Source organism: Lissotriton helveticus, chromosome 4_1 (genome assembly GCF_964261635.1).
Source record: "Lissotriton helveticus chromosome 4_1, aLisHel1.1, whole genome shotgun sequence".
Taxonomy (NCBI): Eukaryota; Metazoa; Chordata; class Amphibia; order Caudata; family Salamandridae; genus Lissotriton; species Lissotriton helveticus.
Window position 1 is genome coordinate 723,061,438 of NC_136063.1, and position 23,303 is coordinate 723,084,740.

A 23,303-nucleotide genomic window follows, 5' to 3' on the forward strand; every position below is an offset into this window, starting at 1 on the left:
TTTCCCAGACCGGAATCAAGCATCCAAGGACCGGTTTCCTGCTATCAGCTTTCATCAGCCCGGATAGCTTGACTCCAGTGGTGTGGAGAGCCTGGGACTCACGTCTGAGCATACCCAGCCCACTCGGGGTGAAAATTGCAAAAAGCACAGTTGACGGACAGAATGTAGAACAATGTCGTACATTCACCCCAGTACAAGGATCTGGGCCTAAATCTATCGTTTTTTTGCACTCCACACCACTCTGGGTTAGACACTGGCTATATGCAAATCAGCTCTGACCCTGTGCCTCATGGGAGCAGTCCAGTCCGAACTACCAAGCCATGTCTTTCCCAGACCGGAATCAAGCATCCAAGGACCGGTTTCTGGCTATCAGCCTTCATCAGCCTGGATAGCTTGACTCCAGTGGTGTGGAGAGCCTGGGACTCACGTCTGAGCATACCCAGCCCACTCAGGGTGAAAATTGCAAAAAACACAGTTGATGGACAGAATTTAGAACAATGTCATACATTCACCCCAGTACAAGGATCTGGGCCTAAATCCATCGTTTCTTTGCACTCCACACCACCCTGGGTTAGACACAGGCTATATGCAAATCAGCTCTGACCCTGTGCCTCATGGGAACAGTCCAGTCCGAACTACCAAGCCAAGTCTTTCCCAGACCGTAATCAAGCATCCAAGGACCGGTTTCTGGCTATCAGCCTTCATCAGCCTGGATAGCTTGACACCAGTGGTGTGGAGAGCCTGGGACTCACATCTGAGCATACCCAGCCCACTCGGGGTGAAAATTGCAAAAAACACAGTTGATGGACAGAATGTAGAACAATGTCATACATTCACCCCAGTACAAGGATCTGGGCCTAAATCCATAGTTGTTTTGCACTTCACACCACCCTGGGTTATACACCGGCTATATGCAAATCAGCTCTGACCCTGTGCCTCATGAGAACAGTCCAGTCCGAACTACCAAGCCATGTCTTTCCCAGACCGGAATCAAGCATCCAAGGACCAGTCTCTGGCTATCAGCCTTCATCAGCCTGGATAGCTTGACTCCAGTGGTGTGGAGAGCCTGGGATTCACGTCTGAGCATACCCAGCCCACTCGGGGTGAAAATTTCAAAAAACACAGTTGATGGACAGAATGTAGAACAATGTCATACATTCACCCCAGTACAAGGATCTGGGCCTAAATCCATCGTTTTCTTGCACTCCACACCACCCTGGGTTAGACACTGGCTATATGCAAATCAGCTCTGACCCTGTGCCTCATGGGAACAGTCCAGTCCGAACTACCAAGCCATGTCTTTCCCAGACCGGAATCAAGCATCCAAGGACCGGTTCCCGGCTGTCAGCCTTCATCAGCCTGGATAGCTTGACTACAGTGGTGTGGAGAGTCTGGGACGCACGTCTGAGCATACCCAGCCCACTCGGGGTGAAAATTGCAAAAAACACAGTTGATGGACAGAATGTAGAACAATGTCATACATTCACCCCAGTACAAGGATCTGGGCCTAAATCCTTCGTGTTTTTGCACTTCACACCACCCTGGGTTAGACACTGGCTTTTTGCAAATCAGCTCTGACCCTGTGCCTCATGGGAACAGTCCAGTCCGAACTACCAAGCCATGTCTTTCCCAGACCGGAATCAAGCATCCAAGGACCGGTTTCTGGCTATCAGCCTTCATCAGCCTGGATAGCTTGACTCTAGTGGTGTGGAGACCCTGGGACTCACGTCTGAGCATACCCAGCCCACTCGGGGTGAAAATTGCAAAAAACACAGTTGATGGACAGCATGTAGAACAATGTCATACATTCACCCCAGTACAAGGATCTGGGCCTAAATCCATCGTTTTTTGGCACTCCACACCACCCTGGGATAGACACTGGCTATATGCAAATCAGCTCTGACCCCGTGCCTCATGGGAACAGTCCAGTCCGAACTACCAAACCATGTCTTTCCCAGACCGGAATCAAGCATCCAAGGACCGGTTTCTGGCTATCAGCCTTCATCAGCCTGGATAGCTTGACTCCAGTGGTGTGGAGAGCCTGGGACTCACGTCTGAGCATACCCAGCCCACTCGGGGTGAAAATTGCAAAAAACACAGTTGATGGACAGAAAGTAGAACAATGTCATACATTCACCCCAGTACAAGGATCTGGGCCTAAATCCATCATTTTTTTGCAGTCCACACCACCATGGGTTAGACACTGGCTATATGCAAATCAGCTCTGACCCTGTGCCTCACGGGAATAGTCCAGTCCGAACTACCAAGCCATGTCTTTTTCCCAGACCGGAATCAAGCATCCAAGGACCGGTTTCTGGCTATCAGCCTTCATCAGCCTGGATAGCTTGACTCCAGTGGTGTGGAGAGCCTGGGACTCACGTCTGAGCATAACCAGCCCACTTGCGGTGAAAATTGCCAAAAACACAGTTGATGGACAGAATGTACAACAATGTCATACATTCACCCCAGTACAAGGATCTGGGCCTAAATCCATCGTTTTTTTGCACTCCACACCACCCTGGGTTAGACACTGGCTATATGCAAATCAGCTCTGACCCTGTGCCTCATGGGAACAGTCCAGTCCGAACTACCATGCCATGTCTTTCGCAGACCGGAATCAAGCATCCAAGGACCGGTTTCTGGCTATCAGCCTTCATCAGCCTGGATAGCTTGACTCCAGTGGTGTGGAGAGCCTGGGACTCACGTCTGAGCATACCCAGCCCACTCGGGGTGAAAAGTGCAAAAAACACAGTTGATGGACAGAATGTAGAACAATGTCATACATTCACCCCAGTACAAGGATCTGGGCCTAAATCCATCGTTTTTTTGCACTCCACACCACCCTGGGTTAGACACTGGCTATATGCAAATCAGCTCTGACCCTGTGCCTCATGGGAACAGTCCAGTCCGAACTACCAAGCCTGGACCTGTGTACAGGATGAGGAGGGACCTCTTGACCGTTCCGTCGGTCTCCCGAGTGCCTTTGAAGTAGAGGTTAAGCCTCCCGAGCCAGGCCTTCCACCTCGGCGCCGCCGTCGCGCAGTTAGATGATTCGCTGAACGGGGGAAGGGGCGCTACGCCTGTGTGCGCGTGGCTGGGCGGTTGGGGGGCCAGCGTCGCAGCTTGATTCTGGGCTCCTCCTGCAGGGCCTGGTGGCTGTGGCGCAACCGCTGCGCCCTGGTTCTGGCCATCGCCTGACTGGCCTGACCCCGTCACAAGGTTCGACATGTCTCAGCCCTCCCTGGTGCTGTTCCGAGGTTCACCCGAGTACTGGGTGGGCTATGAATGGCCTCCTACCTCCCACATGGCCATTGGCGCGCTATTCTCGACGCCGCCGTGCACCAACACAGTCTACCTCTGGGCTGCAGATGAAGCGGGGCAGCTCTGGCCACTCTTCTACACCGCGCCGCGGTGTATGTGGGCTACAGTGCTTGACGGCAGGGAGAGTCAGGGTAGCTGCTGACTGTGTATCACTTTCACTCGCCCCTCTTATGCTGCCACGATGACCAGGGAGGTTCCTTATGCTCGGTACCTCTGTCCAGCCTCTTGGGTTTGCCAGTGCTTGTTTCTCTGCTGGGTGACTGGGCCTTTTTCCTCTTCTGCAGGGCTTTTCCGCTCCTCGCGCTTGCCGGAGGGTGGTTTGGGCCTCTCCCCTGTCTTCGCGGGGCCTGTCCTGCACGTCTCTCTACTGCGCCCCTCCCCCTCAGGGTTTCAGGCATGCGTTGCTCGCACGGAAAGTTCTACGCGCCACAGGAGGCGCACTCAGGTCCGGGCAGGCCGCGGGGTGTTGCGCAGGTGGGGGGGGCAGCAGGATGACGACTCAACCACGATATCACGCTCGGCGAGTCCCGCCTGCCGAAAGTGCTCCCAGGGAGGAGACGCGTGGGCGGGCCTCAAGCCAGAGCGCGTGCCGGGGATTCAGTGCAGCCAGACGCTGGAGCAATGCGGTTGGGCTCCGCGGCTTCCTTCACCAGGCACCGACAGCGCGCCGTCGCTCCGGGGGCAGGAGAAAGAAAGAAAGAAAGAAAGAAAGAAAGAAAGAAAGAAAGAAAAAAGGAAAAAAAGAAAGAAAGAAAGAAAGAAGGAAAAAAAGATCTAAACAGAGCAAGAGCGCACAGATAAGATTTAGTGTACTGGCTAAAAAGCCCGGTTTTAAGGGCTTTTTGGAAGGGGAGCAGTCCTGTCTTTTTCTTGAGCTCTAATGGTGTAGAAATCCACAGCTTGGCTGTGCAAGCGATGAAGCTCCTACCTCCTCAATTCGATCTTTTACCTTTAGGTAACACTAAGCTAAAGGCGGAAGAGGAGCGAAGATATCTTTTAGGAGTGTACCATTATAAGCGCTGGTTGAGATAATCAGGTCCAGAATTGTGCAAGGCTTTAAATGCAGTACAAAGTGCCTTACCTTCTATGTGTTTCCTGATGGGGAGCCAATAAAGCAGAGGAAGGGTGTGAGAAACTGACTGATATTTGTGAATGCCCAAAAGTAGCAGAGCAGCATATTTCTGTAGAATGTATAATCTCTGCATGAATCTTTTCCGTAGGTTGGTGAAGAGTCCATTGCAATAACGAATTTTAGAAATAATTAAAGTAGAAACCATAGTTATCTGCAGGTTTCATGGTATGAAAGGAAGGACTTTCCTAAGGGTCTTCAACCTGAAAAAAAACAGAAGAAGTGATAGAGTTAATATGGCCCTCAAAAGAGAGATTGGGGTTAAAACAGACCCCCAGATTCTTAACTTTGGTAAGTAATAACAACATTACCCTCTTCACGCACTCCATTTTTTGGCAAGATTGAGGCGATCCAAGGTCTTACGCACAATATAATTTTCCAGACCTGGCCTCATAGATTTTGACTGCAAATTGGAATCAGTAAACATGAGAATGCCGCACACCATTTCTTGCTGTGCTTAAACGCAGTCCTGTACCTCATGAGTTCATTCTTTTCCTCTGCAATTAGTCTGCTAATCCACATGCTCTTTGTACTTATGTTTCCACATTATTATTTATTTTTAGATAATTATCATTGTACGTGTATTCAATATAATCTGGAGAACCCGCTGCAAAGAGCAATTTGTGTTATGCTTTTGGAATTTAGAGTATAGTAGGTAATTGAGAGCAATTATTTGATATATTCAACTCCTGTACCCCTGCACTTTGGTGTTACCTCTAGTATTTACTTTTGAAGGATTTCATCTTGCAAATAAATCTTTAAAATATTTTCAAATGAATGCCAAAAGAGTAGTTCAGTAAGAACACCCTGCATAAAATTATATTTATGCGCACATTACTCATCGCTTTAGGAAACATGTCAAAGTAATTGATTTGACCTATCCATAGAGACGCCATTCAGAACATCATTTAATTAAATCATGAAACTCCACACTGAACTAGGGCATATGTTTTTTGAGAAACCACAGCAATTCTTTGAAGGTCCATCTGCAAGGCAGAAAAGTATTTGCTTTTGAGGTCAAGCTAGACAGTGCATGTGCTGTTTCTTCAAGACCTTTGGTTATCATTCTGTGGGCTTCAAGTCCACCCCCTTTTTGCCACTGCTTTTCATTTGCCTATGTCAGTTACTCTAAAAGAAATCCCTGCTTGCTAGTGGTCAGTCCTGCCTCTTTATCCTTCCTTTCTCTCTTCTGTTACTTCCACAGAGCAGGGACAAAGTATTGTCTCATTCCGCCTTGATTCTTTTCTGTTCTCTGGGGGGGCTATTTTTTTCTTGTTTTCCTGCTCTGTTATTGCTTGTCTTTGTTTAGCTTCAGCGCCCTGGCTGCTTACATTTAAATATAACATTCTTCCTCCCACCCCTCTTAACGCCAATGTTGTTTACTGCTGCCTCTCCTGCAATGCCTACAGCTCCATTGCTTGTTGTTCTATGTGCACAATTTGTTTGTAGCTCCTGTCAAAAGTGCTTAGTTTGTATTGTGAATGTTGTGTGCAGCTGAAAATGGTTATGTGGCTTTCTAATTTATGTAATTATGGCTGAAACTTATGTAATTAATTTATTTACAACACAATGTAATTATTTATGTTTCAAACAAACTGTTTGGGTCACTGTTTTGAATCTGTAACACGCTGCAAAATTGCACTAATGTCCAGGGTTATCTGTCTGTTTTTCTGTTTGTTTTTGTTAAAGTTACGCTTGAGCATATTAGTATTTTTATTTAAATCTGTTTTATTGTTTCATAAAAACTGTGCACCATCCAACAAGACATACATGCTAATATCAACCATATGGACTAATAACAGTCTGGCAGATCCAAGAAATACATTTCCGTTGTGGTGTGAAAGTACATGGGGTATGGCCCAGTGCCATGTATTTGTGTATTTGAGATACAAAACAAGGTATTGTGTCTGTTATGCGAAGATAATCCATACAGATATATTTTCCGCCAGTGTCCATAGAAACGTATTAACTGAAGAAAACAGGGGAAATAGGGGACAAGGCGGGGAGAGGAGGCCCTGGGGTGCATTATTTAAGACAAGGCCATAACTAGCTGGAGCCAAGGGTGCATAGGTAGAGACAAGAGAGATGTGACTAGTGCGATGAGGGGGGATGCCAATTAAAGGATCTCTCATCAGAAGCCATGTGCAAGGTTTCACTTTGGGGCACCTCTCCTCATGGTAGCAGGGCATCATCGAAGAGCTGCAGGGCTCGAAAGTGTGGGGGTGAGAGCAGTATTGCTCTCATTTAGATAAATGTTGTATTAGAGGTTGCCATACTGATGTGAAGTGGGTGTCGGTATGTGTGCTATGACTAGTAAGGAGTTCCATTGCCATGATGTGCCACAGGCGAGTGAGCCACACCAGTGCCTTTTAAGGCTTTTTTCAATACAGAGCGATAATCTGTTTGGCTGCCCCCTAATGTTTAAAATTAGGTGCCAGTCAGAATGTGTCATGCCTTTGAGAATCTGGGGTCGAATCCCTAGGATGATGGCCTGGGGTGTGTTTGGGATGAGGACACCAACCGAATCTTTAATGTGGCTCAACACCTCTTCCCTTAAAAGTGCCAACATGGGGCAAGACCACCAGATATGAATATAGGAGCCTATGTCCGATCCTCAGTGCCAGCACATGGGCCAAGAGGAAGGGAACATCTTGTGGATTTTTGCTGGTGTCTAGTATTAGCAGGCTATCACCTTGTAAGCCGTTTCTTGTTGAGCAATGCTTCTGTAGGTCCTCAGTATAGCCCGCCACAGCTGCTCCCAGTGCTCTGGGGGATATCTTCAGAGGCATCAGAGATCCATTGCCACTGATAAGGGTGTAGGGATAGAGAGTTAGAGTGTTGCAAGACTTGGTATGTACGTGAAATCAGCCCGTGAGCCGTCAAAGGCTCATACCATTGTCTCAAAGGAGTTGAGCTTGTGTGTGGCCCTCTGTATGCCATTGGGCATGTGAAGCCAGTGTCGGAGCTGATAGTACTGAATCCTCGCTGTGGCAGGGAGGTGGAAATAATGCCTGCATTAGTCAAAGGATTTTAAAGTGTTCCCCTTGAATAGGTCGTCAATTGTTGCGGCACTCCCCTGCCACCCAAGCTGAAAAGGAGTTGGGCAAGGCTGGAGGGTAGCCAGGGGTCGGGTCAGTGGAGTGTTGGGGCAGGGGAAGGAGGAGAGGTCCCAACTTTCAGCCAATCAATTCCATATATCCAAGACAGTTCTCGTGGGAGTAGTGATGTAAGCACTACATGTCCGTGAGTGCCGTGGCAACCAGGCTAGATCCCACAGGGGTATGCATGCTACCACTCTATCCATGTGGAACTAGTGTTTCTCTCTCTCTCGGACCACCCACTCCGAGATGTAGCACAAGTGCACTGCCCAATAGTACATAAGAAAATTAGGACAGGCAAGTCCCCCCTTGTCTTTTAGCAGCAATAACATTTTATTCGAGAATCGTGGTTTGCCCTTGCCCCAGATAAAGAAGTTTACTTCCCTCTGGAGGTTAATGATATCTGCCTGGGGAATTGGCATGGGGTGTGTTTGGAAGAGGTAGAGCACCTTAGGCAGATTAGACATTTTCACTGCGTTGAGTCGGCCTAGCCATTTCCTAGCGTCTTAGATCCTCCCGAACCGAGAACCAGCATTCCAGCCAATTGGCATGAGACCAAGAGGATAGCGAAGCAGTCACATTGAGGCCCAAATATTGAATTGAGTTAGCCGCCCATTGAAACGGGGTACGGGAGGATAACTTTAGGACCTCTTGTGTGCGACTTTGCAATATTGATTTTAAGGCCTGATACACGTTTGAACCCATAATGAAGGGAGATCATCGCCAGTAGGGAGTCTTTGGGCCTGGTCAGAGTGAGCATTAGGTCATCTTAAAAAAACCTACTTTGTGATCTTCCTCTCCAGAGAGAATGCCATGAATAGTGGGAGATCGACAGATGGCTATTGCAAGGAGTTCTACTACAAGGGCAAAAAGTAAAGTGGATAGCGGGCAGCCCTGCCAGGTACCTATGTGAATTTGTATTGACCCTAATTGCACCGTAGGAGAAATGTAGGAGGCCATACTTTGGAAGATCATGGCCGGCACAAGTTCTATCTTCTGTAATGCCACTCTTAGAAAGGCCCAATCTACCTTATCAAATGCTTTCTCAGCGCCAAGAGAGAGAAGACATGCTGGGATGTTTCGCCGCGAAACCTTTTCCAACAGGTGGGCTAAGCGTCAGATATTGTCTGCCCCTTGGCTATGACGTATGAATCCCATTTGGCCAGGCTCTATCAAGCTAGGGAGATATGGCTCTACTCGTTTTGCTAGGAGTTTGGTATATAGTTTGCTATCTATATTGAGGAGAGAGATGGGTCAATAGGATGCTCATGATGTTGGGTGCTTTCCCGTCTTGGGTATGATAGCTATCTCAGCACTAGTCATCGTAAGGGTCAAGTTTGTGCTGTCAGTAAAGGAGTTACAAAGCTTGAGGAGAAAGTCTTGTATTTGGAGGAGAAACAAGCGGTAAAAGTAACTGTAAGCCTGTCAGTGCCCGGAGTCTTACCCACTGGCAGGCTCCCCAAGGGCTTTTGGAGTTCATCTAGTGTGAATGGGCCCTCAAGGTGGTCCGTGTGAGAGGGGTCGAGGGGTTGCCATGTGCGAGAGGCGAGAAAGGGCCCGATCTCCTCCTGGGACGTTTCACCCTGTCCATATAGGGCCGTGAAAAATGCATGAAGCGCCCGCTATCATATTAGTATTTTTAAGCATAGCATTTTTAATGCCCAGAGATATCGGTCCACTGTATTGCAATGTTTGTATCTTTTAGCATTCTTCTTGTGCGTTTTAGTAATGAACAGTAATGAACACCAGCATCACCTCATTTTTTGTGCATTACCTTTACCACTCTGTCTTCCCTTTTTTCACTACTCTTTTATCATTCTCTCTCTTTTTCAGACACGCGCTAGCTCTCTACCCTCCCCATTCTCAAGTTTTCTCCTAAGAGCTCTGCTCCTGTTTGCACTTCAGCTTCTTTAAGGGACAGCTCACATAAACAGGAAATGATTGACTTTGCTCTATAGGACGATTTAGGGCTAAAAACATAAAGGTTCTTTAAACTCTTAAAAGAGTCTGACTGGTGCAGACTGGGGTACCTACATCCTCAACAGGAGCCTTTTACTCGCTTAGCTACCATATTAATTATTATCACTCATCCAAGTTTGCATCCAGTTCTGACACTTTTAGTTGCATGGCGTTATATGTAATTTATTGTTTTTCGGCACATGTTCCTTCATTTTTTAAATGGATTTTTTGGACATTGTTTAGCATTTGGTACATAATGGATATGGTTCTCAGTCTGCTATATTGTAATATGTGTATTTGTTAATGTTGAAGTTATGCGTTTCAGTGATATATTCTTATATGTATTTATATGTGGTTAAAAGAGCACAGCTGGTATCGGGAAAGTTGTGTTCTTTTTAATTGTATTTATTTATTTACGACTGAAAGCGTATTGATTTCTGGGACGGACCGCGTTGGTATATTTTTTTAGATATATACGTATACATTTGCTCTATTGTAATATTTTTGTTGCATTTGTGTGTGTATGATGTTTTGCAGTTTTCCTTTAGTGGAACGTAGTTGTCTCCTTTTAAACTAACAGCAAGTATTTAGCTGATTTCTGCCACTGTAGATGTGAACGGACTACAAAGTATTCAACTGACTTCACCACTGTACCCTTGTTCATTTGGTTAGTTTGTGTTGGTCGGTGCTTAAAAAGTTTCTTTTGGTGGCTTAAAAAGGTCACTTTTGACCTTTTTTATTTTTTAATATATTAAGGATGTGACCACGGGCCTACAATGCCGGAAGAATGTTGAAATGTTTTGTCCTTATGGTGTGAAAGGAGATAGCTAGGCTATAAAAGAGCACATTAGCACAACAGTTTAGCTCGCTGTCGGTGCTAATACTGGCATATGCAGGGGCGGCTGGTGACATTTGAAAGTGGTGAGGCGTAAAATGATTGGCATACTGCACCGTTGCGTGTGAGCGCAGTGAGCGCGCCCAAACCACCATAAGGCAGGTTCTCCCCCGGAGACAATTTTGAAAAAAGAGAAGAAAAATCGTGCATTTTCAAGCAAATTTGAGAAAACAGGAAGGTAAATAAAGCAATTGTGAAAGTGCAGTTATTACATTAATAGATGTCATAACATAGGTGGCTGCTTATTCATTATAACCACAGAGCTTCATACATTCCGTCCTATTACGCTGCTGAATTCAGACTATAAGACTTTCATGAAAATCTCAGCTCTAAGAGTAGCAGAAGTTGCACAGCAGTTGAGAAACAGCCTTTACAAAGCATTGGGAACCACGCATTACCTTTACCACGTTTCCATTACAACGCATGTGACTTTACCACGCATGTCTTTCCACACAGTTTATAGTGTTTAGGTGCTACAGAATGTACTTAATATGCCATTTGATCAGTAAAATCTGTTTAGTCCCCAAGTAGAACAAACACTAGAAAACTTCAAAACACAAACTAGATTAAAACACAAACTAGAAGCACTTCACACTAAAACAAAACCCCAAATGCCTGTTTGCATTTCATATATAATTACTCATAATTTCTCAGATTTTTCAGAATGTTTGCATAATTACACAAAAGCAAATTACACCCATCTCACACACCCCTAGTTATAAGAGCATCCATCCTCTTCTTGTGCCTCTCTTCTGCAACACCTCGTCCGGGTACAGTTATTCAGAATAGAACGGCCTGCTTTGAAATCAATTGTAATTTAATTATTCAGGGTGATGATTATTTTTTATAAAGTTCACCCACTATACCATTAAGGCAGGATATTCTGTTTTCGGAGAGTTCATCTCGTTATATCTGACCTACACATTTCGTTATCTAAGTTCTCTAAGGCTTAAGTTGATAAATAGTTTTTATATGTGGCCAAAATTAGAATTTTTCAAACCCCCACTCTGTTAGCGCCATAAGGCAAATCATTTATTTAAAAATGATTATCTCCTGCTACGCTCTCTATAACTCTCACGCTTTGATTTTGCTTCATTGTTCTTGTTCCCTCTCTCATTCTTTCTGTTTCATTATTGAAAACCTCTATCGTCATTAACAGTAAGGCATATTATATATATACAATTTTTTGTGTTGGTTCAATTTGGTGGGATATATTGTAATGTAACGTGGATTTGTAGAGCTGGAAACTTCTCACTCGAAAGGGTATCCAGATATATTTAAATTAGAACACAATACTCAAAACATGCTTCCCTGGTAAGTATTATCAAAATACTTTTATAATGTGCAATCCCTTTCTATACTCAGACTTGTTTTTCCTGGAACACAATCATCCCACCCATCATTACTGAGTGGATGGCCTCCAATACACCTGGTAAGACAGATCTGTGGTTCAATGCACATGTAGACATTTGACAACATTCTCCATTTCCCATGCTCCAATTTTGGTGTGGCTCAATCACTGACTCATCCCAGTGCCAAATAAAACAAAACAAGTACCATTGGGTTAGGCAATACTATCACCAGTTATTTACATTACTATGAAACAGCGTTGTTGCATGGCCAGCTCTGCAGGGTTTAAAAAACAACGTGTTGTACTTTTTTAAGCTTGGAAATGCAAGAAAGAGCTCTCCGATTTTCAAACACTCAAATCACGGGCCTGACACACACCCCCTCACCTGGTGCCCTGCATGTTTCTGGTTCCCATTATAAAAGCTGAATGTTTTGTGAAACAAGAACCTGACTGATTTCTGAACTCGACGAAATTTCCCTCATATCGCACCATCAGTTATTTATTAGCACACAGTCACAACATTGCGCTTCCAACCATGTGGAAAATAATGTCGCAACTGGATTCTGGAACCTTCCTGCCCAGCCTGCGTTTCACTGCAACGATGTCTGTCGTGTCGCACAGTTCATCGGCCTCGGCTCACTGAAATAGACCCAAAGATATGTATATACCAAAAAGACTGCCTCACCCTAGTTCAGTGGTTCCCAAACGTTTTTGACCCGCGGCTCCCTTGACCCATTGGCCATTGCCCGTGGCTCCCCACAGTTACTTTTTTTGGAGGGCAGGGAGTGTAAGTCCGACCTCGGGAGTACTTGCATTTTTCTCCCTGAAAATAATTGGGATGAAGCTGATGAATGTTTTATAATCATATACGCAGGGTGTTTTGTATTACTAAGGCAGCGCCTGTAATAAAATATTCATAGTTACACTTCTCTGCCCATGCCTTTTTTAGTGTACCCTCTCAAACGTTGTTATCCCACTTACAGTGCTAGATAGCTCCCCTATGCATGTAGGCCCAATTGCCAAAGTGTTTCTACGCTTGAAGAATATTTCCATGCACTTCCATTTCGACCCATGTCATATGTGCCAAGACACCTGTCTCAGCAGGGTGACTCACAATTTTTTAAACCACATACTGCTTTATTTTTGCTATCTCTGCTATATGTGGTGAGGCTCACTGGTTAGAGGCGGCAGACCCATAAGCAGAGAACGGCCCGGGACCAGGGTTCAATTCCCGACGCGGCAGGGTTGTGGACCAGGGTCAGCGGACTCGACAATTCTCGCCTCGGTGCCTACTCTAACCAGGCATCACACTCGGCAACTCTGGGCATTAAGCTTGCCTCATCTCTACAAGGGCCTCCCACAGACGCCGGGGATGCCTGGTTTCACCTTGGAGATACCCAGAAGGGACCATCTCACAGGGAAAGCCAGTACGGGTTCCCCAGCGGTCTCCAGCGCCGGGACGCTTACAGGCAGCTGTGCGCTTTACAAGTCCAACACATTTACATCTCCACCCTAAAATTGTCTTTAAATCAATGCAAGTAAAATACATTCCTCTTATTTTTTTTAAAAACGTCCCTCTTTCTTGCTTCAAATGTTGGCATTATGCCATATATGGCATTTTACTTTGTTCAAGGAGAGAGCCGGCCTTTCTGGAAGTATGTGTGCTGAAAGAAATGTGCACTGGAAGTACCTATGATTCAAGTACAAATGTCAATATTTACTAATACTCAGTATGTTTTATAGGAAGGACAACTGTACTTTCCTGATAACTTGCATTGGTGTAAAATGTAACTATTAACAAGTCTAACAAAAGAAATCAGGCATCTTCTGCCTACTTTGGGAGTGTTTGAATGAGGGGATTCAGTGAAATATGGAGGTCATCTCACTCGAGATGTCATCAATTAAGCACTACGTTTACAGCTTTAGGCATGTCACTTACAAATCATCAACATCATATGTTTAAGTCTAATTAGTTTAACAGAACCCAACAACCCCTTCAACGTTAAATGCATTAAAGTGCTTGGTGCGCGGCTCCCCTGGCTAGACTTGACGGCTCCCCAGGGAACCACGGTGCACAGTTTGGGAATCACTGCCCTAGTTAATAAGAACGTTGTGATTTCATATCGAGTTAAGATTAGGGCTCCAGTGATATTCTGAAGCATTTCATATTATCAATTGTTTAAAAAATCGGTATTGATTCGATATATTTTAAAATCCAAAAAAGACAATGAACACAGTAAAACTTATTGAAATGCAGCAAACAACTCAGATACTAAATTAGTATAAAAAAAAGTCAGAGAAGGAGTCAAGTGTTTGATACGACTGCCGGTCAATATATATTTTATTAGTACACGTTTTTTACACCATTGCAAAAATTGAGATGAAATCCCCCTCCTATTTATGGGAGGCATGGGTTTCATTCGAACGATGAATTAGGGGCCACAAGTTAACACAATATCTGCCAATATCCCGGTTCAGCTAATAACATCTGCATTGTGCTACTTTCCCGATGTACATGAGGGAGCAGTGTTACCGACACCGAGAGTTGGCGCGCCTGCGTCCATGCACTGCTATAGATGCAATATGTGCGAGGCTCGTCAGAAGGCTAATGCTTCCAGCTCTGATGCCGGGGAAAACAAAGCTATTGCTGCTGCCTCTGCTGTGTGGAAAGGAGAGACCTGGTTTACAAATAGGGTGCACGGCTGCGCATACAGGACTCACGCAGAGCAGGGTCACACTGAGTGGTGTTCTGCACATTTGATGATAATTACATAATAATTTATATAAAAATACACAATCCCTGCCTCAGGCCATCAAAGCTCAGGAAAAAAATAATTGCTGTGCAGCATTGACAACTTCTATAAATTAGAAAAGATCACTCACTCGATCTATCACTTTACCGCGACAGAGCCTCTACTATTACTGCAATTAACACGTTCGAGAGTAGAGTAGACTCTTACTTTTAATTTTTTTCACAATCGCAGAACCTCTCTCTAGTCCTGGTCTACACTGACTAACTAACTCCAAGTCCACCATCACGAGTCGACGAGCAGCAGGCACCAGCAAACTGTCCGGTGTGTCAGTTCCAGAGCAGAGGGAGCAGCCAGACAGACAGTGTGCGTCCCAAAATGGCCAATCACTGCATGGCTTCACATGAAGTCACATAGTGATTGGCCATTGAAAGTGCGGCTGCGGCAGTGTGCCACCACCCATGCACGGCACCCAATAATGGATTGCTGCGGGGTGGACCAACCAATCTGATTGGCTAGGGGGGCAGAGTTACCATCTGCCCTTTTCAACCCGAGGGGCTGCGGCCCTGGGGTGCTGTATGAAACAGCACCCCTTGGGTCCCTCTCTAAGGGGAAGAAGTAAGCGCATGTGCGGGCTGATTAAAGCCCAAAAATACACATGTGCACTACTGCTGCAGCTGAGTGTGGACTGTCACTCAAGCTGCAGCAGCCCAGCCCAGCCCCACGCCCTGGCGCACTCCGATATTGTGTCGGGCGTGAGGAACAGCAATGTCCTTAATACTGACTGGAGTGCTTGACGGTGCGTCCACGCCACGAGGCTTAGCGGGCCTACGCTCCTACGCCCCAATGGACGCACCGTGCCTGGGGGAGGGGTGGGGGGTGTTGTCCTCCGTGTCCTATGGCCTCTCCTCACTGAATGCACCTGATGTCATCTTCTCTCTGTAGTTCTGCGGGGTTGGGCCTGGGCTACGGTGCTTGGCTAAAGGTTTGGTTCTGTCTATTTTCTTTTGGGGCGTTTCTGTTCTGTTTTCAGCCCTTGCTACTCCGGGTCTGTAGGCTGTTGCCTTGTTTGGGTTTTTTGGTGCTCAGGGTCCTTTGGTACTGGGGTCAAGGGGGAGGTCTCTGCCGGCCTCTCTGCCCTTGGCTCTGCTCTGTATGGTCCTTCCCCGTGTGCGGGTTGGGATCTCTTGTCGTCCTGCCCTGCCAGGTTGCTCGGCTTGGGCCCTGGCTCCCCGGTTTTGGCGGCCTTGTTTGTGGCTGGCCTGGGGGTTCTGCCCTCCTCTGGGGTGTGCTGGGCCATGGCTTTGGTGTGCCTGTGCGTTCTGCTTGGCTTCCGCCCTTACTTTGTTGCCTCGGGGGCCTGTGCGGCGTGGGACTGTTGTTTCTGCCCAGTTCCGCCCCTTCTGAGCCTGTGTAGGTTCTGTTGGTGGTTGGCGGTCTTAGCTGGTCTGTCTGTGGTTTGGTTGGCTGGCTGCTCGATCCCTGTGGGAGCATTTCTTGTGTCTCCTGTCGAGCCCTGGGTTCCAGTTGGGGTGTCCTTCTGAGGGTGTTTTGTTTGGGGCAGCATTTTTCCTGTTGTGCCTCTTTGTTGTTTGGGTTGCTTGGGTCTTGACGGCCTTGGGGGTTTGTAACAAAAAGGGGGAACCAGAACGGACAATATTTAAAGGGGTCCAGTGTACGTGTCCGAAAGATTAGCCACAATGTAAAGTACAAAGTTCCCCAGACTGGGTAGAGAGGAGGTAGAGTATGTCGATATGTAGTGTGTATAGAGAGAAAGAAAGAAAAGCCAAAGAGGGGGGAATCCCCTTGTTGGGACTAAAACCCTCACACACCTAGCAAGCTAGATGTCATGCTTCATCATATGGGTTTGCTCCTCGCTGAACTGGCGCTGCAATGTTCAGCGGGCACCCTCAAGGGGGCTCTTTAACGGAGATCTTTAATCCCTGCCATATGGTGCATGCGGGTGTGCGGGGAAGAAAAGGGGTGTAGTCGTAGGAGGTGAGGTGAAGATAAAAAAGGTGGGTCAGTCCACAATAGAATTTATTGGAGTGGCTGGCGCCCTTAGTAAAAAGGTGGGAGGGGAGATAGTTGCTACTGGTTATGTTAGGCAAGATATCTACAACCCCCTGGTGTGGTCAACATGTTTCATGCCTACGCGGCATTTCATCAGGACCCAAAGTGGGACGTACTACACAGTGAAAAATAATATAAATGCAAAGGTTAAAAAATCTGTAGTCATACAACCTTATGCCAACAGGTCATAAAGGGGCAGGCAAGGAAATCCTGCTCAGTATGAGTGACCTGGAGGGATAAAACATAACAGAACATCGTGAACGTTAACTGTTATTCTGGCAATCTCACACGACACACATAGAAAAGACATACTCGTATTTACAAAGAGAAAGAGTCAACCAATTGGTTAGAACAGTGGTTGCATTGACATCAAGCTGTGTCTACTGGTGGGGCGCACAGTCACATGTCACGCACAAAGAAGATATAGAGTGAGTGGCTAAGGAACACTCAAATTCATAAGCAGGGGGGGCAATGTAAGAGATCTTACCCTAAGGGAGATCGTGAGATGCGGGGCATCTCACGATCTCCCTTAGGGTAAGATCTTCTTTGTGCGTGACATGTGACTGTGCGCCCCACCAGTAGACACAGCTTGATGTCAATGCAACCACTGTTCTAACCAATTGGTTGACTCTTTCTCTTTGTAAATACGAGTATGTCTTTTCTATGTGTGTCGTGTGAGATTGCCAGAATAACAGTTAACGTTCACGATGTTCTGTTATGTTTTATCCCTCCAGGTCACTCATACTGAGCAGGATTTCCTTGCCTGCCCCTTTATGACCTGTTGGCATAAGGTTGTATGACTACAGATTTTTTAACCTTTGCATTTATATTATTTTTCACTGTGTAGTACGTCCCACTTTGGGTCCTGATGAAATGCCGCGTAGGCATGAAACATGTTGACCACACCAGGGGGTTGTAGATATCTTGCCTAACATAACCAGTAGCAACTATCTCCCCTCCCACCTTTTTACTAAGGGCGCCAGCCACTCCAATAAATTCTATTGTGGACTGACCCACCTTTTTTATCTTCACCTCACCTCCTACGACTACACCCCTTTTCTTCCCCGCACACCCGCATGCACCATATGGCAGGGATTAAAGATCTCCGTTAAAGAGCCCCCTTGAGGGTGCCCGCTGAACATTGCAGCGCCAGTTCAGCGAGGAGCAAACCCATATGATGAAGCATGACATCTAGCTTGCTAGGTGTGTGAGGGTTTTAGTCCCAACAAGGGGATTCCCCCCTCTTTGGCTTTTCTTTCTTTCTCTCTATACACACTACATATCGACATACTCTACCTCCTCTCTACCCAGTCTGGGGAACTTTGTACTTTACATTGTGGCTGGCCTTGGGGGTTTGCCTTGCCCTCCCCTTCTGTTCTGTCCTTCCCTGTCCGGCCCCTGGTCGGGTTGGGTGCAGTATTTTCCACTTCTTGGCCTTTCCTTTGGTTGGGCTCTGTTGCTACCCTTGGTCCTGGTGGGCTGTTGTTCTGGTCTCTGGTTCTGGTCTCTGGCTCTTCCACTGTCCTTCCGGTTCAGTTGGGGCTGGGGTTTGGTTCCCTGGTCCTCCTGGTCAGTCTTTTGGCTGCTGGCTATCTTTGGGTGCTGTGCCTGCTCCCTTTTGGCTATGTCCTCCGGTGGTTGTACGGGTTTTCCAGCCTTCTGGGGTGGGGCTTTGCTTTGGTCTCTGTGCCTGTCCGTGGGCACCTGCTTTGGTTCCTTCTCCCATGCTGGGTGCTTGGTCGTTGTCCTGTGTTAGGTCTCCTCTTTGGTGCTGGACGTTCCTGTCCTGGGCCTGGTCCTCCTGTGGGGGTTTCAGTGGTTGTGTCCTCTGTGTCCTCTGGGGGGCTGGTTCGGCCTGGGGCTGGTGGTGTTTGGTCCGTGCTTTCCCCCCTTTTCTGGTCTGGTCTGTGTGGGCCTGCCCTTGGTTGGTTCCTTGGGTTTGTGCCTTGTCTTGTTGGAGGGACGATTTCCCCTTTACTTTTTGGTTGGGGGGGTTTGTCCTGTGGTTGGCCCTTTTGCCCTTTGTCCCTTTTGATTGAGGGATGTGGGCTATTTCCTTTCTTCCCCTTGTCCTCCGTTGAGGTTGTTTGGGTGACTGTTCGGCTTTAGGGGGGCTTCTCTTCTGGTCTGGCTTTGGGCGCCCTCTTTCTGTTCGTTCTTCTCCCTGTTCATGGTGGTTCCGGGCTTACCTGCTTTTTTCCGGTGGGTGCCCAAGTATTGTTTTTTGAGTCCTCTGGGTGCCGGTGGTGTCGGTTGGTTTGGCACGGTTTCCCTTCTGGGGCTATGCCCTTGGGGGTCTCTGGGTGGTGCCTTTTTGCCCTTGGTTTCTTGGCCTTGTCTTCCTTGTGGCTTTCTTCCTTCTGCTTGGCGGTTTGGGGTTTGCCTTTCTTGGGGCCTGATGTTCTGCTTCTTCTTTCTGTGCCTAGCTGCCTCCTTGGTGCCCTCGGCTTCCGTAGTCCCATTTTCCGGGCCTTGGTTGTGTCTCTGTTGGACTGTTCCTGACTGGTTGGGGGTGTTTTGGCCTCTTAGGTCTTCTTTTTTGTGTGGCATTCTCGCTTTCCTTCTGTTTGCTGGCTGCCTTTGGTGATTTCTTGTCGGGTTTTTCTCCTTCCTTGGTGGTTTGGGGAGTTCCTGGTGTGTTTTCACTGCCCTCTGGGTGGTGGTTGTGTTTTATTTCTTTTGCATTGGTCGTTTCCTGCTGATTTTGTGCAGGGGTTGCGTCCTGCGTTTTGGTGGGGTTGTTTGTGGGCTTTCTGCCCTGCCTGTTCTCTGCAGTTCTCCGTTTTGCTTTTCTTGGTTACTACTCTTAGGGTGGTTTCCTGGATGTGTTTTGGAAGGCCAGGTTTCTCGGTCTGATGTGAGTCAGAAGTTAGGTGAATACTGGCAGCCCTGATGAAGTTGCATAAATAGGCGGCAACGAAACATGTCGGCTTTTGGCTTGTGAAAATGGCTCAAAACAAACCATTTTTTCATTGAGGACCCTCATGGCATCAAATAAAATTACATTTAGCAAGTGAGTTGCACCTCATTTTAAATGTGAGAATTGCATTTCTTTTCTCACGGGGACCAGCAGGCACTGTAGTGACACAAACACTGACAGTGCATTTATACAAGTTTTTTCATTGTTTCTTTTTCCCTTCTTTCACCTCTGAGAATTCTATGAAGAAGCACGCAGTTTTCCTTTCTTGTGGGTAAGAAAGTGATTGATGATGATAAATGGGTGTGCTAGTGAGTACCATCAAGCAAGCCCCCCTTGGTGTTACTACCGTGAGACACTTTCTTACTTTTCGCACACTTTTTTACAAATTCTGTGTGGACAAAAAAATATTGTTTCAAAAGGACTTTTGTATTTTATATGAGATGTGGTGTATTGATGTTTCTTTTTTTTAATTGAACAATTAGACATTAGGCGACTGGTGATGTGCCTTGCCTTGGAGGAATTTTTGAAATTTCCCATAAATTCCTCAGATGTCTTTAGAACATATCTAGTTGTTCAGAATTGGTCAGGTCCACTTTTGGTTGTAGACTGTTGAGTGGGGGGCGACCTGACTGTATACCCCCTTGTATGTTTATGAATGGGACGAGGACAGGAGGGACCTGGGGGTAATGCTCTATAACTTACCGGTAATCTTCATTACCCCGGTCCCGTTGTCCTTGTCCCATTTATAATACCCCGCCCTCCCTCCCGGATGGCTGGCCGGTTTTCCTGTTGGGCTTGGTAGTTCAGGCGGAATGCTGAGTAAGTACTCCTTATGTACTCTCAGCGAGAGAATCCCAACATTCCTCTGCTCTTTTTTTCCTTTTCTTTCTGTCAGGAGATGGTTATCTCCGCTTTCTCATGAGTGGGGCGAGGACAACAGGACCAGGAGTAATGAAGATTACCGGTCAGTAATAGGGCATTAATAGGAACTACATTGTTCAAGCTTTGTGATCCCTCACACAGCTCACTTTAATAAAGTGACTTTTCTTCCACCAGTTCTGCTGGAAGACTGGCAAAGGACTTACTCTTCCCTAGCCCCTGCAGTAGAGAGTATTAATGCATTTCCATGTAAACGAGCTGCATGTACATATAGTTTTGCTGGTAAACAGCAATTCTTGCTTTTCCTTATCCAGTGTTTTAGATGTCTTGCATGTTGAACCCATTACACTTGCATTGGTCCCCTAACTTTATACGCCTTTTTTCATTAAACAAAGAAAAGTATTTCAGTATAATTCAGAAAATAAAATTTGATGAAAGCTGTGTGCTTCTGAAAGAGGCGGCTTGTTAGTGCTACCATGTGCTTGGGAAACAATCCCAACGTGAACTGGTGCAAATTCCACTAACTGGGTGCAAAACAATGCAGACAGATTTTTCACCATTGCACATCACGTTGTATAATCTGCCCCTGGTTGCATGTTTGTACTATAAAGTGCTTGAGTTGCCTCGCCTGCTTTGCCATCTCACTCACAGGGCCGGACTGGCTACCGGGCGCTTTGGCCTGCTGCCGAGCAGGGGGCTGATGTCACTGAGGTGGTGGCTAATTTCGTTGATGGAGACCTGCGCGTGCTTAGAAATAAACAAAGCAAAAAACGATTTCGTTCAGCACATGCACGTCCCCATCAACGAAATCAGCCCCCAGCTCAGCAGCATGCCAAAATGCTCGGTTGCCAGTCCGGCCCTGCTCACCCACACTGCTTTGTTCACCTTCCACCAGCAAAGCGTCTGTAGGCGATGCATTACAAATAGATAACTTATCAGAAATGTACCATATGTGCCCATTAAACACCCACTCCATTTTTTTAAAACTTTCATAACATTATATCTAGGTAAGAACTTTAATGAAGCATTTAACATTTCAGCCAACCTACAGTTCCTGTATGAGCCACTATTTGTAAGGCGCTAACTTTAAACATGATACTCCGAGTTTTAATCAGCAAACAGGCAGCTCTGATAATCTTACCCTACAGTACATGAATCAAACGTGTAAGCTTTTCAGCACTGTTAGAAGCGGCTGTCTCTAGTTGGCAGAGGTATACACTTCTGACAAATAGGGACACACCTTTTCTAGTCAGGGCAAGGGGATCACACACTTAGATAACCCCTGCTCACCCCCTTGGTAGCTTGGCAAAGCAGACAGGCTTATCTCAGAGGCAGTGCGTTAAGCATTTATGACCACATACAGTAATAAAGTAAATAAACTACAAATGGACACGACACAGTAGTATTATAAAAATAAGGCTGTTTATATAAGGCTTAGCACAAGACCAAATAACGACAAAAATATATCACAATCTTAATAAATACTCTTGGAAGGAAAAATAATAGTTCAAGTACGGTTTCTTCTTAGCACAAAGTATTTAGTAACAAAAGCAACTCTTCTTCTTTAAATCACAGTTCTTGGCAACAATGTAACCCCCACAGGAGTCACACAACATCGAGGCAAAATTAATCCAAAGGTTCGGCGTCAACCGCGAGGAGCGCTACGTCGAGCCCGGAGTCGCACAGACCCCCACAAGACAGTACCTTGGAAAAGTGAAGCACACGATGATCAGCGGCGTCGAGATGTCCGGCGTCGCGTCTTCGGCGTCGATCGGGCCTCGGAGTCGGGGCGATCTGCAGCGGCGTCGACAGATGTCAGCAGGAGCAGGGCTCACGAGGCGAAGCAGGATACTGCGTCGTCGTCGATGTCGATGATGATGTTGCAAGAGTAAGCAGCGCTCACGGCGTGGAGAGGGCTCGGTGTCGAGGTGTCGGTAGCGGCGTCGCTACTAGCGTCGATCGGGCCCGACGGCTGGCGTCAAAGGTGCGGGACACGGGAGCTGCACTCACGATGTCGAGCTGGATTCGTCGGCGTCCGTCGGCGTCGAGACTGCTGGATTCTTCAGAGGTGCTGGACTTTCAGGTTCCAGCAACAAGCACTTTTAGCAAATGATGAAGTCCTTTGACCCTGTGACTTCAACAGGAGGCTGGCACTCTTTCAACCCTTGGAGATTTCCTTGGCAAAGCTTGAGAGTACACACTTAGTTCCTCTCCCTGGTTCCTTGGCAAAAATAAAGAAGTAACTGCAGGATTCCCCCAACAAACAGCACACCGGCAGAAGGGGTGGGCAAGTCCTTGGATCAGCAGGCTTCTTGTCCTTGGTTCAGGTTTCCTTGTCAGAAGTGATCTAAATCTTTGGTTCAGGGATCCTTCTCTTATACCCCTTTTCTGCTTTGATCCCTTTGTCCATGCAGGGGAATTTCCCCCCATCCTGGGTTTGTGGTGGGTGTTGCCAGGCCGAGGCACCTGGCCTATTCACTTGGCAGGGCAGAGTCTTCAGCCGCCCAGCAGGAAGTGGAGCCAGCATTGTCACTGGCAGGGCAGGGCCATCAGTCGCCCGGTAGGTGGTGGGGCCAGGATCGTCCCTGGCAGGCACAGAGCCATCAGTCACCTGGCAGGAGGTGGAGCCAGCATTGTGTCAGGCAGGGCAGGCTATCAGGAGCTACTCTTCCCCTACTCTCAATGCAAATGCCCCACTCACCCCACACTGACTCATTCAGACCTCTGGAGCCACCCAGATCCTGTCACACGCACACCAAACCATCAGAGACCAGTTGACAGTCAGTCAAGAAAATTGTCACTTTCTAAAAGTGCTATTTTCAAACACAGAGTCTAAAAACCATCCACCCAAACGGATGCGTTCTTAAACTCTGAGTTCAGGGATACCAAACTCGACATTGCACCATGCTCCCCGAGCCCGCTAGGATT